General features: G+C 39.7%; 1 long non-coding RNA gene across 1 annotated transcript in view; it reads left to right on the top strand.

The window, feature by feature from the left end:
* The first annotated feature begins 330 nt into the window (after nucleotides 1–330).
* The window catches only part of LOC131280626 (uncharacterized), a 28072-nt gene continuing 8778 nt past the window's right edge, over nucleotides 331–19624 (top strand). Inside the window, exons 1-2 of the long non-coding RNA XR_009188293.2 lie at nucleotides 331–532; nucleotides 17713–17791. This is a non-coding gene — a long non-coding RNA (uncharacterized lncRNA). The remainder of the gene's footprint in view (nucleotides 533–17712; nucleotides 17792–19624) is intronic.

The following is a 19624-nucleotide window of genomic DNA, read 5'->3' as shown; positions in this document are numbered from 1 at the left end:
CTTGTCGGGGGCTCTCAGGACTGGAGGGCACACGGCAGAAGAACTACCGCAGAGACGAGGTAAACACGCAGGTCCACTTTATTGAGGGAGAGGCAACAGTTTTATAGGGGCTGGGGAAGGCTGATTGGTTGAAGCCACGCCCTGTTCTGATTGGTTGCCGGTGAAAGGTCAGTGGGCGGTACTGGACGGGGGAGGGGTGGTGGTTAGGGATTGGCTGTCGCTGTTGCTGGGGGAAGGGGCAGGGTTTAGGGATTGGTGGCTGCTGTTGCTGGGATGGAGGGCAGACTTGAGTTTCCCGCCCACGCCTGGCTGTTGCTGCTGTCGGGGGAGGGGAAAAGGGCAGACTGGAATTTTCCGCCCTGCGCCTGCGCAGGGAGAAAGAAGAAGAAGGGTGCCGCCCCACAGGCATCGTGTGGCGCCATCTGGGAGGAGGGGCGGCCGCGGAAGCATGGCGGCCGCGGAAGCATGGCTGCCGAGAAGGGGAGACCCGAGGGCACTCTGCGCCCATGCCTAGCTTCCTTCAGGGGTGGCGGTGAGTCCAACCAGCCACCCTATTATGGGGGCAGCGGCTTGGCCTGCCGCGGCCGCTCCCCCGCCAGGCCAGCAAACCACACTTCAGCCCGAGGGGTGACCGCAGGATGAGGCAGCCTGTTTGTGAGCATGTAAGCGCAAGCCAAATTAAGTGAATGATGTAGCAATTGCATTCGCTGCAGAGTTAATACAAAATAATGGCTCCAAAGGGTTAAACATTGTTGCTCCTTGACTCAGTGAAAGGTGGTTATAAAAATCCATCAGGCAATTGGAAGCTGTCAAAAGTCATTTCTCAATGAGTCATTTGTGACTGTTAACAAGAATGAGTTAGGGACAAGTAGTTTTTTTTTTTTTTTTTAATGGCAACCGAACCTTAACGAACGAGCAAAAAGTTGTCATCCAGCACTTGCAAATAGCAGCTGGGTTATTTTGAAACCCAAAGTACAATCCCTGGCTTTTCTTAGGAGTGCTTGTGAAGGGCTATAATTCAAACATCTTTCTAGCTACCAGTTTCTCAAAGCATATGTGGAAAATGATCTGCTATTTATGTATAGCTGGAAAATGAGGGATGTAGGAGTAGAACCAGGTAGAGTCAGACTGGAGAAATCTGGCCTGGATTTTGTTCTCTTGACAAATCCTTTAAGCTTTCTGGTTGTCTGTTTCTTCATCTGTAAAATGAAGCTGTTGCTAGATAATCCCTTAGGACCATGTTTGTTCTAAATTTCTGTGACTTATGAACCCAAAGAACTTAAGAAAGTGGTACAATCTTAGAATCTTCCTGTTGATCTTGAAATCAAAGGAAAGGGAATTTGTTTGTAATATACTTTAAGCAACAAATTATGTGTCTAAACTATGTAATTATGATATTCTTGCTCTAAGCTATGTGATTTATGAATGATAGGCATATTAATGATTCTTAATTAAGAAATTAAGAACATCTATTAGATAATTGCTCACAGCTTCAAATCCTTATCTGTGGAAGGGTTATTGACCAGCTTTCTATTGGAAATGAACATTATAGGCAAGCTTTCTCTAATTGTGAGATTCAGATTCTATAGGCATGTAATTATTCTAAAGAAGGTACTTCAAAACACTCACCATAGTGAACAAGGATGTTTTTTCCCCCATAATAATACCTTAGAAGTCTTATTTTATTTTCCTTAAAAGGCACTGGGTTGAAGATTCTGAGGAAACCATTGGCTGTAAGCCATGGTGCTGTAACAGTTACTTGTAACATATGGTTCCCTGCTGAAAAGATCAAGATAACTTTGTTATATTTGAAAAGGTGGTTTATTTGCCAGATTTGACGTTGTTTGTGCAATTATGGAGTTGTCTGCATTTGGATAATGAGTTCAACTGTTGAAATGACTGTAGGCAGCCTTGTCATATCTATAGCTGTACATAATCCAAGATCCTTTTGGGAATGGCGAACCAGCAAAACGCTTCCACATTGACTGAGCAAGTGCTTTGTGCCTCTCAAAGGGGGCTGGTTACCCAGAAGGACTGAGACTGCTGTATCAACTGAAAGATAAGCTGCGGTGAGGGAGTTATCAGGTTAATAAACAAGAAACTCAGAAACAGGCCCTGAGATGAAAGGTTAAGAGGGAGAGCTTCAATCATAACTTTATTTATTATCACATACCACTCTGGTAAAGGAAACCATTCTCGTCCAATGCTTAAGGTCACAGCTTATCCCGAGTCAGCACTGTGCACTGAAAGTCAATACCTTATATTGACTACCCTTTCTTTTTATTTTGAATAAGCTGATCATGTGTGTACACAATGATAAAGCGTAAGTTATCGTTGCATAATGAAATTGTGATTTTTATGAGAACTTCATTCCTCCCAGAATCCTAAATCTTCCTCGGTCAATAGTTGGATACGGAACCTCATTTTCTGTGTAGGGAAGGCCATGACCCTTCTTGATATTTAAGGATGTGTTTCAGAGGTCTAGTTGAAATCTGGCCTATTTTAGTATAAATCTCTATTTGCTCTATTAGGAGCTTAAAGATCTTTAACAAGTTTTGTTCTTCTTGTTAGAGGAGGTTTCCTCATACTTTTTTTTTTTTTTTTTTAAGAAGGCTGTAACTTTTGAAACGAGTTCTGTATGTCTCTAGGTACTGAAGCAGATGCCTCCCATTCAGGTGTTTTCTGAATTAGCTGGGTTTCAGAACTGCGACCGGGCTGCTCTGGCTACATCTATTCTAAACATGCTCACATGGCATATACACAGAGCATTACTTAAACAAACCAACATCCAGCCTTTGTAACCGTAAGCATGAGGGCAATTCATGAATTGGCTAATTGCTATTTTCTATTGCCATGATACTTATCTGCATGCATCCACTTTAGAAGCCGGAGAGGACAACAGCTCCAGTTTCACACAATGATTTTATAGTTAATGAAAAATGAATTTGATTTATAAAAATGATCTATACTCCCAGAATATCAAGAATCTAACCTTTGCAAAAAGCTAGGCATAAGTAATAGTTTTGGATTTTAAGCTGCCCATTATAGAGTTGCTCAGAATTTAATGGATAGCCAAGCATTTTTCGAGCATCTGTGTGGCCTGGAGGAGGCAGGTGGCAACCCAGATTTACAGGTGAGAAGTCAAATAAAAACATGGCATGTGTCAGGGCTGTTAGGGCTCACGAAATATTCACGTGCTCCTTTCCATTGCTCAGCCTCCCTTGCAGTTAGTTTGGAGCTGTATGAGCAGTTTGGTCATGAAATGTGAGCAGAAATGCCATGTGTGTCACTTTGTACTAAGACATCTAAGTGTACCTCCTTCATTTCCTTTTTCCAAGAGTTTCAGATGGTATAGCCATAAGACAGAGGCAGGCTATAAGAGAGGGTAATAAATTTTTACTAGATTGATTCACTGAGATTTGGGATTTGCTATTGTAGCAACTAGCATTAATTACCCTGACTAATATAATAGGTGATACTCCTTATTTTAGAACGTTATTGGTCATTATCTAGGCCAGGGAATCACAAGTCTGTCTTTGAAGCAGAATTATCTGGAGGATCTTTAAAAGGATTCACATTTCTGGTATCCATATAAGATTTACTAAATAAAAATCTTGGGGTGGGGCATGCGAAACAGTATTTTTACCAAGCTCCCCAAATGATTACAGATCATTCCCTTCAATGCTGAACTCTTGATCCTTAACACCAAAGTCTCTTTATCTCTTCTTTGGGGTGGTGGAAAGGAATATTTGGAGACAATTAGAGGTTTTAGAGCTAATACAGGGAATTGGCAAACTATGGCTTGGGGGCCAAATCTGGCCTGTAGCCTGTTTTTGTAAATAGAATTTTACTGGAACACCGCTATATCCATTTGTTTACATCTTGTCTATGGTTGCTTTCACTGTAACAGTAGAATGGAATAGTTGTGACAGTGATATTATGGCCCTCAAAACTTAAAATATTTGCCATCTGGCTCTTTCAGAAAAAGTTTGCAGACCCCTGATCTATATAAATGTCTTTGTGTTTAGAGAAGGCATGAGTGCTTGATATTACTCCATCCAAAACTAGAAGGCTCAAAATTTCAGCACTCTCGGTAAGTGTAAGAAGGGGCCAATCACAGAGAGCTATTTAGTTCTTGGATCAGCAGCATATTATGGTATCTCCATGTTCCATGTAACAGTTTCAAGTCATACAAATATCACTTCTCAATTAATGTCTTTTAATTTGCTGAACCATGAGAAACACAGTCACTGGAAGATGATTGTCTCAGTGTAATCAAAAAGGAGCTAGATGAAGTTTATGGAAAATTACAATTTCAAAGTATATCTGGATAATTGCAATTCTTTTCTACTATAACTGAAAATGTGAAACAAGGTTAATATTTTTTTTTTTGATTTTTTTAATTGATTTTGTAAAAATATTACATTAAAAAATATGAGGTCCCATTCGACCCCACCACCCCCACCGCACCCCTCCCCCCCCCCCCAGCAACACTCACTCCCATCATCGTGACACATCTATTGCATTTGGTAAGTACATCTCTGGGTATCTCTGCACCTCATGGTCATTGGTCCACATCATGGCCCACACTCTCCCCCATTCCATCCATTGGGCCCTGGGAGGATTTACAATGTCCGGTGATTGCCCCTGAAGCACCATCCAGGGCAACTCCAAGTCCCAAAGGCACCTCCACATCTCATCTCTTCCTGCCATTCCCCATACCCAACAGCCACCATGTCCACTTTTCCCACTCCATTGCCACCTTTTCTCTGAGGTCCTTGGATTGGTTGTGTCTGTTGCACCTCTATGTCAAGAGGAGGCTCAGATTCTACATGGTTACTGGATGCAATCCTCCTGCTTTCAGTTGTAGGCCCTCTAGGCTCCATGGTGTGGTGGTTGCCCTTCTTCAACTCCATCTTAGCTGAGTGAGGTGAGTCCAATAATTCAGATTGTAGGAGCTGGAGTCTGTTGAGGCTCAGAGCCTGGCTATCATATTGTCAGTAAAAAGATTCAATCCCTTAAATATATCTTAAACCCCAATACCAACTACAATTCCAGTAAAGTAGCATGATAGTCTTATGAAAAGAGATCCCCTCTGGGTCCAGTTTCATCACTCAGAAACACCAGCTCCATAGAAGGGCCATCTGACATGGCAGTGAACCCTATCTGCCATGACCGTAGAACCCGTGGGTCCCTTTAGCCCTCAAAGGAACCAATACCTGGGGATTGTATCTACTTTATCTGTCTCTTAGACTCTGCTCAGTTGTGCATAAGGGAAATCCTTCTGACAGCCTCCAGACTCTTTTTTTTTTTTTAGAGACTCATAGCCATATAAACTCATTTCTCCTTTCTATTTCCCCCTTACAGTAGGTCAAACAGCATTTTAAAGTCATATTATTCTACGTAGACAGGGATATTCTACTGATCCGCATCGAACCTTCAATTCAAGGTCATTTTCCAGTTGCATTATCAGTTGTTAGTTGATAGTGATCCCTCGGTGCCAGGGAGGCTCATCCCCGGGGAAACAAGGTTAATATTTAATGGAAATGAAGTCATACTTAGGGAAACATTTTCTACAAAGTAAGTCTTTCATGATCAGTTCATGTCAAGTTCACTTGGCATAATAAAAAAATTTATAATATTATACATGAATTTAAATACAAAATTTAAAGCTGTCAGGTCCAGGAAATTCAAATTGGAAATGCAATTTTGGAGGGATGGCTATTTAAGCCAGCTCTGAATACTAACCTAAGGTGAAGATCTTTTGAGCACAATGCATAGTCACTGGTATATGATGCTACCTTTTTTTCCCTTTCCATTATTCCCAAAAAATCTTCTTTAAAGGACTACTAATCAGAAACTTAGTAAATCACAACAAAGAAACTGAATATTCTTTTTTTTTTTGCAGTTGTTCAAAATTTTATTTTTAAAGAAGCTTTAGCTTACAGAAAAGTTACATTGAAAGTATAAGGGATTCTCATATACCTTACCCCCTTTTCCTCCAACATTTTCCCCTAATAATAACATCTTACATTATTGTGGTGTATTTATTATAATTGATAAACAAATACTGAAGCATTGCTACTAACCAAGGTCTATAGTTTACATTATTGTTTAAACTTTTCACTGTACAGTTTTATAGGACTTGACAAAATGTATAATGGCCAGTATCTGTCATTGCAATATCATACCAAACAATTCCAATGACCTAAAAATGCCCTGTGTGCCTCCTGTTCTTCCCTCCCCCACCCCTCAGAACCTTTGGTAACCACTATCTTTATATCAACGTTACAAGTTCTTCTGTTACAACAATAGTAATAAGTCTACATTGGTTCATAGTTGCATTCTTCCCTTAAGTTTATTCCTTCCTCAGTCTTGAGAATTTTGGGATGATGAGTCCTGCTTGGTTTCAGATTGAGAGTGGCTTAGATCTTATGGAAGAAATAGAAGGAACTGTTTTCCTTGCAATTGTAGATACTCTTTGCTTTTTCGGATGAGGGTTGTTCATCATCATCATTTTGTTGGTTGTCCTGGGCGAGTCTGATGAACTGGAGGGTAGGTGTTGGCCTCAACTCTGCTGAGATTCAGGGCTCAATGGAATATGAACAGACCTAAGGTTTAAGTCTTTGGGACCTATATTTAATGTGTATAGTGTTAATTGTAAATTCAAATAAAAGGGGTAGAAGAATCATGTGTAGGGAAATTATAAATGAGTCTGACTCTGTTACTTTGGAGAAATAGATGATCATATAGTCCAAGGTAAGGTCCACCAATGGGGTGCTGATTTCGTGGGGTTGCGTGCCTTGCCTATAGTGTCCAGATGTCTCTAGAGCCCTCGGGAACTTGCCTGTTTGGATTTTGTTTACTATGGCAGTTAGTGAGATCTGCTTGATATGTGCAAAAGTGTAACTTCTGAAATGCCCTCTAGACTCACTTTGAAATCTTTTACCCATAAAAACTCTTTTGTATTTAATGTCTCCCCCTTTTAGTCAAGGTCTTCTTCTAAATGCATCATTGGTTCGCACTTGGTGTCAGGGGGGTTTATCCCTAGGAATCATGCCCTATGCTGTGGGGAAGGTAGTGAATTTATTTGCTGTGTTTGGCTTAAAGAGAGGCCACATTTGAGTAACAAGGAGGTTTTCAGGAGGTAACACTAAGGCAATAGTTAATATCAGGCTAAGTTTCAATTTTACAAGAATAAGTTTCTTAAATACAAGCATTAATATCATATGCTTGGCATATTGGTCTGTTTTCCTTTTATTAGGCACTGCCTATGTACTCTAGAGATTCATGTCACTCTATGAGAGAATGTAACTGGACCCCCCAGAATGAGAGTTCAATATTTTGTTAGTTATCGTGTGGGTCTCTACCTACTGAGATAACACCCTATGACCACATGAACACATTCATATTCCTTAGAGGCATGCCCCTGGCATACCCTTCCCTATTGGTTCTCAGCTTTTCTTGGTTGGGAGGTTTTTAATTCAATCTCACTACTAATTCAATCTTACTACTTGTGATAGGTCTGTTGAGTTCTTCTATTTCTTCTTTCTTCAATATAGGTTGCCTGTGTGTTTCTAGGAATTCATCCATTTCATCTAAAGTCCATCTTATTGGCATACAATTTTTCAAAGTAACCTCTTATTATACTCTTTATTTCTGTGGGGTCAGTAGTGATTATCCCCTCTCTTATATCTGATTTTATTTATTTACATTTTTTCTCTTTTTTTCTTTGTTAGTCTAGCTAAAGGATTGTCAATTTTATGAATCTTCTCAAAGAACCAGCTTTTGGTTTTGTTATTTATGTTTTTTTAAATTCTCAATTTCTTTTAATTCTGCTATAATCTTTGTTATTTCCTTCTTTCTGCTTCCTTTGGGATTGGTTTATTCTTTATCTAGTTCCTCCAAGTGTGCAATTAGGCCTTTGATTTTAGCTCTTACTTTTTAATGTAGGCATTTATGGCTATAAATTTCCCTCTCAACACCAATTTAGCTGCATCCCATAAATACTGATATGCTGCATTCTCATTTTCATTCACTTCGAGATAGTAACTGATTTCTCTGGCAATTTCCTCCTTGACCCACTGATTGTTTAAGAGTATGTTGGCTGCAAGCACAACAGTTCCTTTCATCAGCCCCATAATATCTAAGCTACCTCTTAATCTGAAGCAAAGCAGGTACTACCATCCCCAAATACTCAAGATTGGGGAATGAACAAACATTAGGGGAGAATGCAACCATTAACCAATGTAGACTTATTATTATGATAGTGATGGAAGAACTTGTAACATTGATATAAAGATAGTAGTTACCAGAGGTTCTGGGGTGGAAGGGATAGGTAGAACATAGGGCAATTTTAGGGCATTGGAATTATTCTATATGACAATGGAATGATGGATACAGGCCATTATGCATTTTGTCAAAATCTATAAAATTTTACAGTGCAAAGTGTAAACTATAATGTAAGCTATAGACCACGGCAATACTTCAATATTTGTCCATCGATTATAACAAATATTCTACAGTAATGTAAGATATTATTAATAGGGGGAAATGTGTATGGGGGGAAGGAGGTAGGATATATGGGAATCTCATATTTTCAATGTAACTTTTCCGTAACCTAAAACTTGTTTAAAATAAAGTTTTTTTAAAAAGTGTTAACTTCCATATGTTTGCCGCTATTCTGGTTCTTCTCTCATTATTTTCCAGCTTCATTCCAGTGTGGTTAGAAAAATTGTTTTGTATAATTTCAATCTTTCTAAATTTGTCGAGACTTGTTTTCTGACCTAGCATGTGGTCTATCATGGAGAATGATCCATGAGCACTTGAGAAGAATGTATATTCTGCTGTTTTGGGGTATAATGTTCTGGATATGCCCTTTAGGTCTAGTTCCTTAACATATTGTTCAAGATCTCTGTTTTGTTTTGTTTTTTAAGATTTATTTATTTATTTCTCTCCCCCCACCCCAGTTGTCTGTTCTCTGTGTCTATTTGCTGTGTGTTTTCCTTTGTCCGCTTCTGTTGTTGTCAGCGGCACGGGAATCTGTGTTTCTTTTTGTTGCGTCATCTTGTTGTGTCAGCTCTCCATGTGTGCAGAGCCATTCCTGGGCAGGCTGCACTTTCTTTCGCACTGGGCGGCTCTCCTTACGGGATGCACTCCTTGCGCGTGGGGCTCCCCCACGCGGGGGACACCCTTGCGTGGCACGGCACTCCTTGCGCGCATCAGCACTGCGCATGGCCAGCTCCACACGGGTCAAGGAGGCCCGGGGTTTGGACCATGGACCTCCCATGTGGTAGACGGATGCCCTAACCACTGGGCCAAGTCCCCTTTCCTCTGTTTCTTTATTGAGCCTATGTCGAGATGTTCTGCCTAATGGTGATAATGGTGCATTGAAGTCCCTCACTGTGATTGTAGAGTCCTCTATTTCTCCCCTTAGTTTTGCTAGTATTTGCCTCATGAATTTTGGGGCATCCTAGTTAGGTGCATAATTATTTATAATTGTTCTTTCTTCTTGGTAGATTACACCTTTTATTAGTACATAGTGACCTTCTTTGTCTCTTTGAATATTCTCGAATATTAGTTAACAGAGGGGAATTTGCACTCAGGGGCTAAGTGTTCCCTGATATAGCTCAGTGGTGAAAAGAGAAGTGAGTCTCGTGTTTGAATTACAAAGGGCCTCACCTGGTTATTCTTGAGGTCTTCAGATGGAATTCTGCTTAGCTGTGCTATAGAATGAATGCTGAAGTCAGACTGGTGTATCATGGCTTAAGAATTGCAAGAGATTCTATGCAAGTGGCTTTTTTTTTAATTTAAAAATTTATTTCAGGGACACGGACTTTGGACCAGTGGTTAGGGCGTCCGTCTACCATATGGGAGGTCCGCGGTTCAAACCCCGGGCCTCCTTGACCCGTGTGGAGCATGCGCAGTGCTGATGCGCGCAAGGAGTGCCGTGCCATGCAAGGGTGTCCCCCGCCTGGGGGAGCCCCACGTGCAAGGAGTGCGCCCGTGAGGAAAGCCGCCCAGCGTGAAAAGAAAGAGCAGCCTGCCCAGGAATGGCGCCGCCCACACTTCCCGTGCCGCTGACGACAACAGAAGCGGACAAAGAAACAAGACGCAGCACAAGACGCAGCAAATAGACACCAAGAACAGACAACCAGGGGAGGGGGGGGGAATTAAATAAATAAATAAATAAAAATCTTTAAAAAAAAAAAAATTTATTTCAAATTCATAAAAATAAAAGAACAAAAAAGGTAGCTCAACAAGTTATTGAAACATTACTCTTAAAAAATTCTTTTTCAGATCTTTTTATCTCATCTAATTGCAACTGCCAATTCAGTTGTCCCTCTATTGTTCAGAAAGATACACAGAGGAACACAGATTATTTAAATGACATGAACAAGATCTTCTTATTAATGAAAAAAAAGAAGAGAGAAAATGCTTAATCGTATTAATACCTCACAAAACGAAGCCCCGTATTCTTTTTTTTAACTGTTAGAATGAATATAGTACCAACTTTTCTTTTGCTACAAAAACTTTACAATGTTGTTGCTAACTATTCTCCATTCATTCTTCTTAGCATTTTTTATTGTATTATTTTGAAGATACATAGATTACAAAAAAATGTTACATTAAAAATATAAGAAATTCCCATGTACCCTACACCCCACCGCACCCCCACTCCTCCCTCATCAAAAATCTCTTTCATCATTGTGGCGCATTGATTGCATTTGGTTAATACATTTTGGAACACTGCTGCACTGCATGGATTATAGTTTACATTGTAGTTTATACTCTACCCCAGTACATTCAGTGGATTATGGCAGGATATATAATATCCTGCCATCTGTTCCTATAATATCATTGCCCTCAGCAATTACCGTGGCCATGCAAGTGGCTTTTTTATGCTTTGAAGGAAGAAGGTTGCTTAAGCTTTGTCTCCTCTCCAGTTTAATTTATATAACTTCTTGGAGCTAGAAAAGAAAGGAAAGAAAAATCAAAGCGAAACATACAATTTCATTATAAATTCTAATGGAAATAATTGGTAACATGTGTACCTTATTTTGGCCACTCATTCTTCTATTCACTTGTCTCTGGTTAATTGAGAATGGCAGTCCCAATTAAACAGCCCCTAGTAGCATGTAATGGCTAATTGTGAGCAGATTAGAAGCTTTCTTTGTCTTTGAAAAAATCGCTCAACTCTCCAGGGCATGTCTGTTTTGGATTGAAGTCATTACCTGGGTTGGATGATTTAGCTTCAAGAAAGTCCTTTGCTATTAAGGTTCAAATAAAAGAATTTGCACCCCATGTCATATGTTTAACAGGTGACTGTGACCATGTGCTCTTTACTCAATTTAGTTGAGAATTAGAATGTGTATGGGATTTAGATTAGTCTGAAACCAGACTTGCTGCTAGGGGACAAAAAGTAATGTGGTTAATGTAGTGCACCAGAAGAGAAAGAATGTCATATGGGTCATTGCAGGGACTTCCGATTGAATTCAAGTTATTTCTTCTAACCTTTTTTCTATCTATAACTCCAAAACCTCACATCCAAACACTCACTGATTTATGCATTTACTTTACCAAAATTCCTTAGCTAAACAAATGGTCTTTCAAAATCTATTATGGATGAGTGGACTTGTTAATTGCAGTAACAATCGCTGGGGTCCCAAGACAGTTTTGGAAGCATTGTGCAGGCTAGCAGGCTCAGTAAGGATGGAATGTGATGGCTGGGGTTTTATCAACACAATTCTTATTAATAGGAATGGGAACTGAGTGGGCGAGAATCATAGCGTGTGTATACACCAAGCAGCACGTTTCAAACAAAATTCCATTTCCCTGCTGTTGTAGTTTGAAGCTGTATGTATCTCAGAAAAAGGTGTTCTTTAATCCATTCCTGTGGTTGTAAATGTATTGTAAACCCATTGTAAATTGGACCTTTTGATGAGGCTATTTCAGCTAAAGTGTGTTCCACTTCAGCCAGGATGGGTCTTAATCCTATTACTGGACTCCTTTATAAGAGAGTGAAATTCAGACAAAGAAAGAGAAAGCCACAGGAAGCAAGAAGCTGAAATCAATGAATCCCGGAAGAGAGCAGCAGATTCCATGTGACCATGCTTTCATTTCATGTAGTTGTTCATCCTGATGACTCGCCGGCATCTGGTCTTCTGGAAGGCAGCATCGCCTTCATGATGACTTGATTTGAACATTTTCCAGGTCTCAAAATCATGAACAAATAAATTCCCATGGTTTAACCCAACTCATTTTATGATATTTGCTTTGAGTAGCCCAGGAAGCTTACACACAATCCTTTATTTCAGAACCAAATTAAAAATTTAAGAAAGTTATCATTTCTCTTTGATATCATTTATGGAGAAAGATGGACCTAGATAATTGGTAAAATTAACATGGTCCATTTCAAGGCTGAATATCGGAATTTCTTTTCCATCTTTCTCAGTATATCTCCTTTTGACACCTATGAGGACAGTATTTGGGGAGGTGAGTCACATTGATCTGCTTCTAAACCATTTACTCAAATTTTGCACATCTCTTCCATTTTTGACTTTAACTTTTTACTTTTTCTCCTTGACTATACACATAGGGGAGGGTATGAATAACAGATTTCCTCAAGGAGTAAGGGGAATTAGAATTAAGACTCCTATGAAAGCTTTCTATGTTTATCCTTATCCTTTTATTATTATTTTTTAGGTTGGCAAATAAAAGAAAACATGTAAGTTTAGTCTACTAGTTGGACTATGTGTTTTGTTGATAATAATATAAACCCAAAAAATCACTGGCTTAAAGAAGGCATGTATATGTTTTTCCCTTATATGAAAGTATAGATGTAGAGAATTCAGGGTGAAATGATGGACACAGGTAATTTAGGTCTGGTATAGCAGTGCCATATTACAGATATCTGTGATTTAGGCTGCTCCCAGCTTTCCTTCCACTTCACCATGCTTTTGGCCTTTGTGTGTGGTTTTTAGTGTCATGGTCCAAGTTGGAGATCCATCCATCACATCATATTCCCAACATCAGGACGGATAACTGGGGGAGAGGGCTGACTTCCTTTCGTTAAAGACACATCTCAGAAGTTGCACATACTAGTTTTGCTTACATCCCAGTTGGCCAGGACTTGGACACATGGTCTCTTCTCCCTGTGAGGAAGTCTGGGAAATATATTTGGGGTTGCTAAATTTTTGAGATTTTTATCATAGAGGAAATAAGAAGAATAGATATTCTCTTTCACAACGAGAGAAAGTTACATTCTCTCTCATTCTATCACCTCAAACTTTTGCATGCTTTCTTTAATAACAGAACAGCAGCTATTGGTGTTCACAGCTAAGTAATAGCCAGGGCCTGAGTTAATTGTGATCTCTTAAAAAATTAAATTGTATATGGCATTATATTAGGATATATTTTGTATTTAAATTCCAGTAAGAGTGATGCTTAAAGTATGGTAAGAAATAAAAAGAATAAATATTGGCTACTATGCTAATTATTTTACAACTATTTTTCCATTAAGCTTTCAGAAGAACTCAGAAAATGGATCCTATTAACTTCACTTTAAAGATAAGTAAACTAAATTACAGAAGGATTAAGTACTTGCCCAAGATCATGTAGCTAGTAAATCGTGGAGCTGGTATTTGCTGCTTGTCTGACTGGCTCTAAAACCCGATCCTTCTATGGACTCTGAGGATATTCAGGGTGATAGTTCTCCACCAGACTCAATTTTTTTTTTTCACCAGGGGAAATCCTTGGCAATGTCTGTTTTGGTTGTCATAGCTGGAGGGGAGGCTACTGGCATTTAGCAGATTCTCTGGCTCCACCCACTTCACATCCCCGCAATGCACAGATTGACTCCCCCAAATGAAGAACCATCTGGCCTGTAATGTCATCAGCATCAAGGATGAGAGACACTGGGTTAGGTCTTGCTACCTAGAATATTTGACGTACCCGTTGGTCCTCACTCGATGGCAGATGATTTGTGTCCATTTCGATTGCTAATCTCTAAAAATAGGAGACTTCCTTTCCTGCAAAAAGGACTACATATGTCTTAGTCAACAGGGATCAGTTCTTCATTTTATAATGTAGCTGATTTAAATTTTGAGAGAGAAGAGTAATATTTTTGAAGATGAGGGAGTAGAGAAATTTAAGAAAGAAAAGTACAAAGTGACATTTGAAAATCAATTATTTTGTACTTCTGAATTTTTAAATAGAAAATGAAAACTTTGATCCAAAATAAAAAAGAAATGATATAAATGATTAATCCACTTTAATTTTTGAGGAAGAAAATGGCTGTGTAAAATAGTTTTATTTGGAACATGAACCAACATTCAATACTACCCTTAGGTTGTTTGGTTGGAGAAATCTAAAATGCTCTTACTTTCCTTATATCAACAAGACAAACTTTTTCTTAAACAAGCATTTACTAAGTATCTAAATTGGCCAGATGTTGTCTTGGTCAATCAGGATAGAGATGAATATGACTCTTTTGCCCTTGAGGAGATCATGGTTTATTGGGTAGAGATGACAAGCAAACCAATATCCCAATTGAAGGGGATTTAGGGATACAATGGGGATTCAGTAACAACAGACTTGGATGCAATAAACCTAGGCTTGGGGTGCTATGGGCTCAGAGAGGAGAAACTGTCTCCAAGGAAGAGGTAGAAAAGACAGTGAATGCTTTCTGGAGAAGGTGAGATTTAAGTCAACCCTTAAAGATGACCAGGATTTGCAAGGCAGGCAGAAAAGCATGAGGATGGAGAAAGGGGAGAGAAGAGTCCATACACTTGGTACAACTGTACAGCTTTTGCCCTGAAACCCAGTCCATACTCTGGCACAGGCCTGTTTTCCCCCAAAGGGGACAGCGCCTTTTTCTTTGCACAAAAGTTCCTTCCACACCCTGAGTCTAGCCCCTGGGACAGCACCTCCCCAGAGAGACGGTCTTTTGAGAATTTGCACTAATGTTTTCATATAGATAAAAGGAGGTCCTGGGTCCACTCTGCGTATTGGGTGCAGTACTGGAAAACCCACGGAGGAGTGAAATATGGCATAGATTTATGGCATGAAGTGGAACTTGTGGAGTCGTTGAAGCATTTTATGACCTACGTTTTTGGAAGAGCCCTCATGGGTCGGTGGGAAATGGGTTGTGTGATGGTGGGGGAGATGTGACTGGAGTCTAGGGTTCACTGTAATGTCTTTCTAGGCCAAATTTAAGTTAGCATAAGTGTAATCCAAGATCAATGCCATAATTAGATTTAATCCTTTGAAACTAATGTTAATGTGAAGTTTACCTGCTATAAACATTTTACTAGCAGCAGGATATGAATCATAACAATCCAAGTTTGGCGGGACTAGCCACCTTATCCAAATACCATTTTGGCACAAAGAATCAGTAAAGTGATATATGCATCCCTAAAGTCCAGATAGAGAGCTCTTTGTAAGGGTATTTAGTTCTACCATTACAACCTTTAACTCTCAAAGATGTCTTTAAAATCTGGATTTCCCCCTAATTGTCAGGGGAAATTTATTATTTACTCAATTTGTGTATGAAGTAGAGAAAAAACTAAAATGATTCTGTGTCATTTGTGATATTGAAATTTTAAAAAATTTTAGTAGCCAGCAGTTTCATAAACTCATGGACTATGCAATTAGAGAAGTCCTTAGAAGTAATACTTTTTAACCTTCCAATTTTATAAATGAGAAACTTGAAGTCCAGAAACCTTAGGGGATTTGCCCAAGCCCACATAATTAGCTACTGGCTGATGTGGGACTAGAACTAAATTTTTCTATCTTCTTAGTCCAGGATTCGCTCCATCAGACCATGAAGTTTTCTGTTTTGTGCTTTTTTCCCTAAGCATTTTCAAAATTGGCAGTTATTTGTTTATTTTAATTTCATGGCAAATTTCCCCAATTCCTCTGTTGAGAAGTTTAAGAAATATACTTATTAGTTGTATCGATTTCAAACAAGGAATTGGGCTGGATCTTTAGTTTGCTCATGTTTTGATGCTTTTCTTATAGGATCTAAAAAAATTCCTATGTATCCTCTTGTTCTTGTTGGAAAGAATGGGAAAAACTATTCTGCAAAGTGTGGAGATTCTTTCCAGGTGGATAGTCAGAGAAAAGAACCAGTTGTTAATGAACACAATCATGAGATTAAGACAAACACTTAATGAATAAGTACTTAGTGGGAAAATATTCTGGCTTTCCTGCACGAGTGAAATAAATGTGAATTTCAGACAACTAAATAATGTAGCATATTAAAGTCTCTCAAATAGGTTAGAAAAGATTTCCATAAAATCTTTGCAAAATGGCATCTGTTAAACTCATTCTTGACAGAAAATAGGAATTACCATTCTTTGGCCCCAGAGATTTTTTTTTCTCACAGTCAAATGGAGGTGTTGTCTCTTCATCTGACCTGGTGTTTCATAAACCATAAACTCTGCGTCAGAGTGGGACTCTTTCTTCTTGTGGAGTTCTCCAGGCTAGCTCAGGCTTGTTCAGGGGGCCCTCCCCGTAACTTTTGAATTTTTAAAGATTGAGGCTAAATGCTGTCATTGTTCCAGGGCAGCTCTACTCCAATTCTTTTCTGGGTCAGCATATTCAGATTTTCCCAGATGTAGTTTGGCCTCAGGAAAACTCGATGACTCAAGTTTCTGTTATATAAACAAGAAGGTTTGTACTTACTGTCTTAATTTATGTTGCCAGGGTCTTTATTCATCATATTTTATCTGTAACTATCACATCACTTTTCAGGTTAAAAGATGTATGGTCTCTACTTTCCAAAATCTAGATGGATGGTCTTTTCATAAAGAGTTAAAATGTCCAGAGAGCTTTCCAACCTTAATTTTGTGAGGCAGATGTTGCTAATTTCCTCCTCTCTGTCATGTTCATTACCTGCTCTTCTTGAGATTTTGCTGAGCACATGACTTTCCAGCATGAGGCTGCATTTCTCAGTGTCCCTTTTGACCAGGTGACTACATTTTGGCTAATGGGTTGTAAATAGAAGGATGTGTGACTCTTATGGGTTGTGTACCTAGAAAGGTATGTGGGTGTGCTCCCCTGACTCTTTCTCCCCTTCTTTCTGGATGGGAGTCGCCTAGAAACAAGAGATGAGTGCCATGAGTTGAGGATGGCAATGCTGTCTTACCAGCCCTGCACCACTTACCTCCGAACTGTTATCTAAGAAGGAAATTCTGTCTTACTTACATCATTATATTTTTGGGTCTTTTTTGTTAGGACAGCTAAGTCTTATCCTAATTGACATACCTTGCTGGAGGGTTTGAAACCATTCCAAACCATTCATACCTGGGTGAGGAAAAGGCTAGGAGACATTTGCAGTGACTATAAGGAAGCCCTGTGACCAAGAATGAGGTTCCCTTCAAGAGGATGGGTATGGGACACTTTATGACAACTATGCAGACCCAGCAGAAGTTGGTTCATGTCTGCTCAGTTCCATCTTTTGAGAATTGGTTACCAGAAAATAAACCAGGTCATGATATGGCTTTGATATGCATTGAGGGATGAACCACCTCCAGTTGTAAGGGTTCTGACTGACAATTCAGTGTGATGACAGAACTACTGAAAACTGAAGAGAATCAGTATTTTGAACTTTAATGTGCCAGATACTGAACTTAGCCATCTCACAAACATTATCTCATTTGATTCCTACCACAGACCTGTAATGTTGATGTTTTTATGCCCTATTTCCAGATGATGAAATATACTCTTAGAGGGTTTAAGAAGCCTGTTCAAGGTTCCAGTAAGAAGAAAAGCTGGGATTTGAATCCAGGTCTGTATAGTTCTAAGGTTTATGCTTTTTCTAACAGTAGTGGCAGTCTACAGAAGGAAGAAAATCCTCTGATCAAGGACAATAAAAAAATTAATCGCTTGATATGGTCATAGGTCAGGCTGCCATGACAAATACTCACACAATAGGTTGGCCTAAAGAATGAGAATTCATCGCCATGCAGTTTCAGAGGCTAGAAGGCTTGTTTCCTCCCAGGGTAGGAAGCATTCCAGCTGGCTGGCAATCCTTGTGTTCCTTGGCTTTCCTTGTGTCCTGTACCATCTCTTCCAGATTCTGTTGAGTTCTGGCTTCTAACTTCTCCCTGTAGCTTTCTCTTCTATATCCAATTTCTTTTGCTTTTAAGGACTACAGCCATATTGGATTAAGGTCCACCCTCATTCAGTTTGGACATATCTTTTGTGGCTGCTGTTTGAGATTATTTTTGTAAATTCCCAAAAAGGAGAGGGTTATTCTTATAAACTGGTCTGTTCCTCTGGGTGTGATGCCTTTTGATTGTATTAGATTCAGTGAGGGGCCTCTGATTAAGTTTACTTGATAAAATCAATTTAGGGCTTCTGATTGGGCTACTTCATTAGTTTTTTTTTTTTCCAAGATTTATTTTATTTATTTCTCTCTCCTTCCCACCCCTTCCCCCATTGTCCGCTCTCTGTGTCCATTTCCTGTGTGTTCTTCTGTGTCAGCTTGTATTCTCATCAGGCGGCACTGGGGATCTGTGTCTCTTTTTGTTGTGTCATCTTGCTGCATCAGCTCTCCATGTGTGTGGCACCACTCCTGGGTGGGCTGCGGTTTTGCCCGGGGTGGCTCTCCTTGCATGGGGGCCACTCCTTGTGTGCTGGGGCCACTCCTTGCATGGGGGGCATCCTTACGCAGAGGCATCCCTGCATGTGCCAGCACTCCTTGCGCACAGCAGCACTGTGCATGGGCCAACTCACCACACGGGCCAGGAGGCCCTGGGTACCAAATCCTGGACGTCCTGTATGGTAGGCAGATGCTCTACCTGTTGAACCACATCCGCTTCCCCATCATTAGTTATTAAGGTGTAGCTTGGGTTGAGTCCCTGCCCTCTTTGGACTAATATAAATGGGCACTTCTTGTGTCACTCAAGAAGAAACATGGAAGAGGAGAGAATTTGGTCATTTTGGTCCTTCCATGTGACAGAAAGGAGAAAGCTCAAACAGCTAAAATCCAGGGAAAGATAAGCCATTAGCCTGAGAGTTTGCAGTTGAAGAGAACAGAGCAGCTAAGCAGCTGAGAAGGCCCAGGAGGAAATGAGCTCAATGCCAGAAACTGATACAGGAAGCCCTGAGAGACCAGGCAGAGATGTCTGCCATCTTGCTTTAATACGTGGCAGCCAACTTTTGTGAGAAAGCAACCTCAAGGTGAACTCTTTAGGGCCTTATAACTATAAGCGTTTCCCCTAAATAAATACCCTTTATAAAAACCAACAAATTTCTGGTACCCCTTTGACTGACTAATACACCTTAACTAATAATAACTTCTTCAGAAGTCTTATTTACAAAAGTGTTCGAACTCACAGGACAAGTGTTAGGGCCTGCACATGCCTTTTGTGGTGACACAAGGTATTCAGAAAAATATATCATTTCTTAGTCCCCACTCCTGTGCAGTCCTATATGCTCTAATTCCCTTGTTACATTCCTATGCTTTAATTTCATGTAGTTGTTCATCCTGATGATTAGAAGCACTGGGCTAAGTGAGTCCTTGAAAAATCATCCCATCAATAAAACTATCTATAGATAAAACCATACCATAATTATCCCTGGTTTTTAAGTTGCTTCACAGCCTCTATCAGAAAGT

This window comes from Dasypus novemcinctus, chromosome 12 (genome assembly GCF_030445035.2).
Source record: "Dasypus novemcinctus isolate mDasNov1 chromosome 12, mDasNov1.1.hap2, whole genome shotgun sequence".
NCBI classification, from domain to species: Eukaryota; Metazoa; Chordata; class Mammalia; order Cingulata; family Dasypodidae; genus Dasypus; species Dasypus novemcinctus.
The sequence above is the reverse complement of the archived record's forward strand: the minus strand, read 5'-3'. Positions and strand labels throughout refer to the sequence as shown.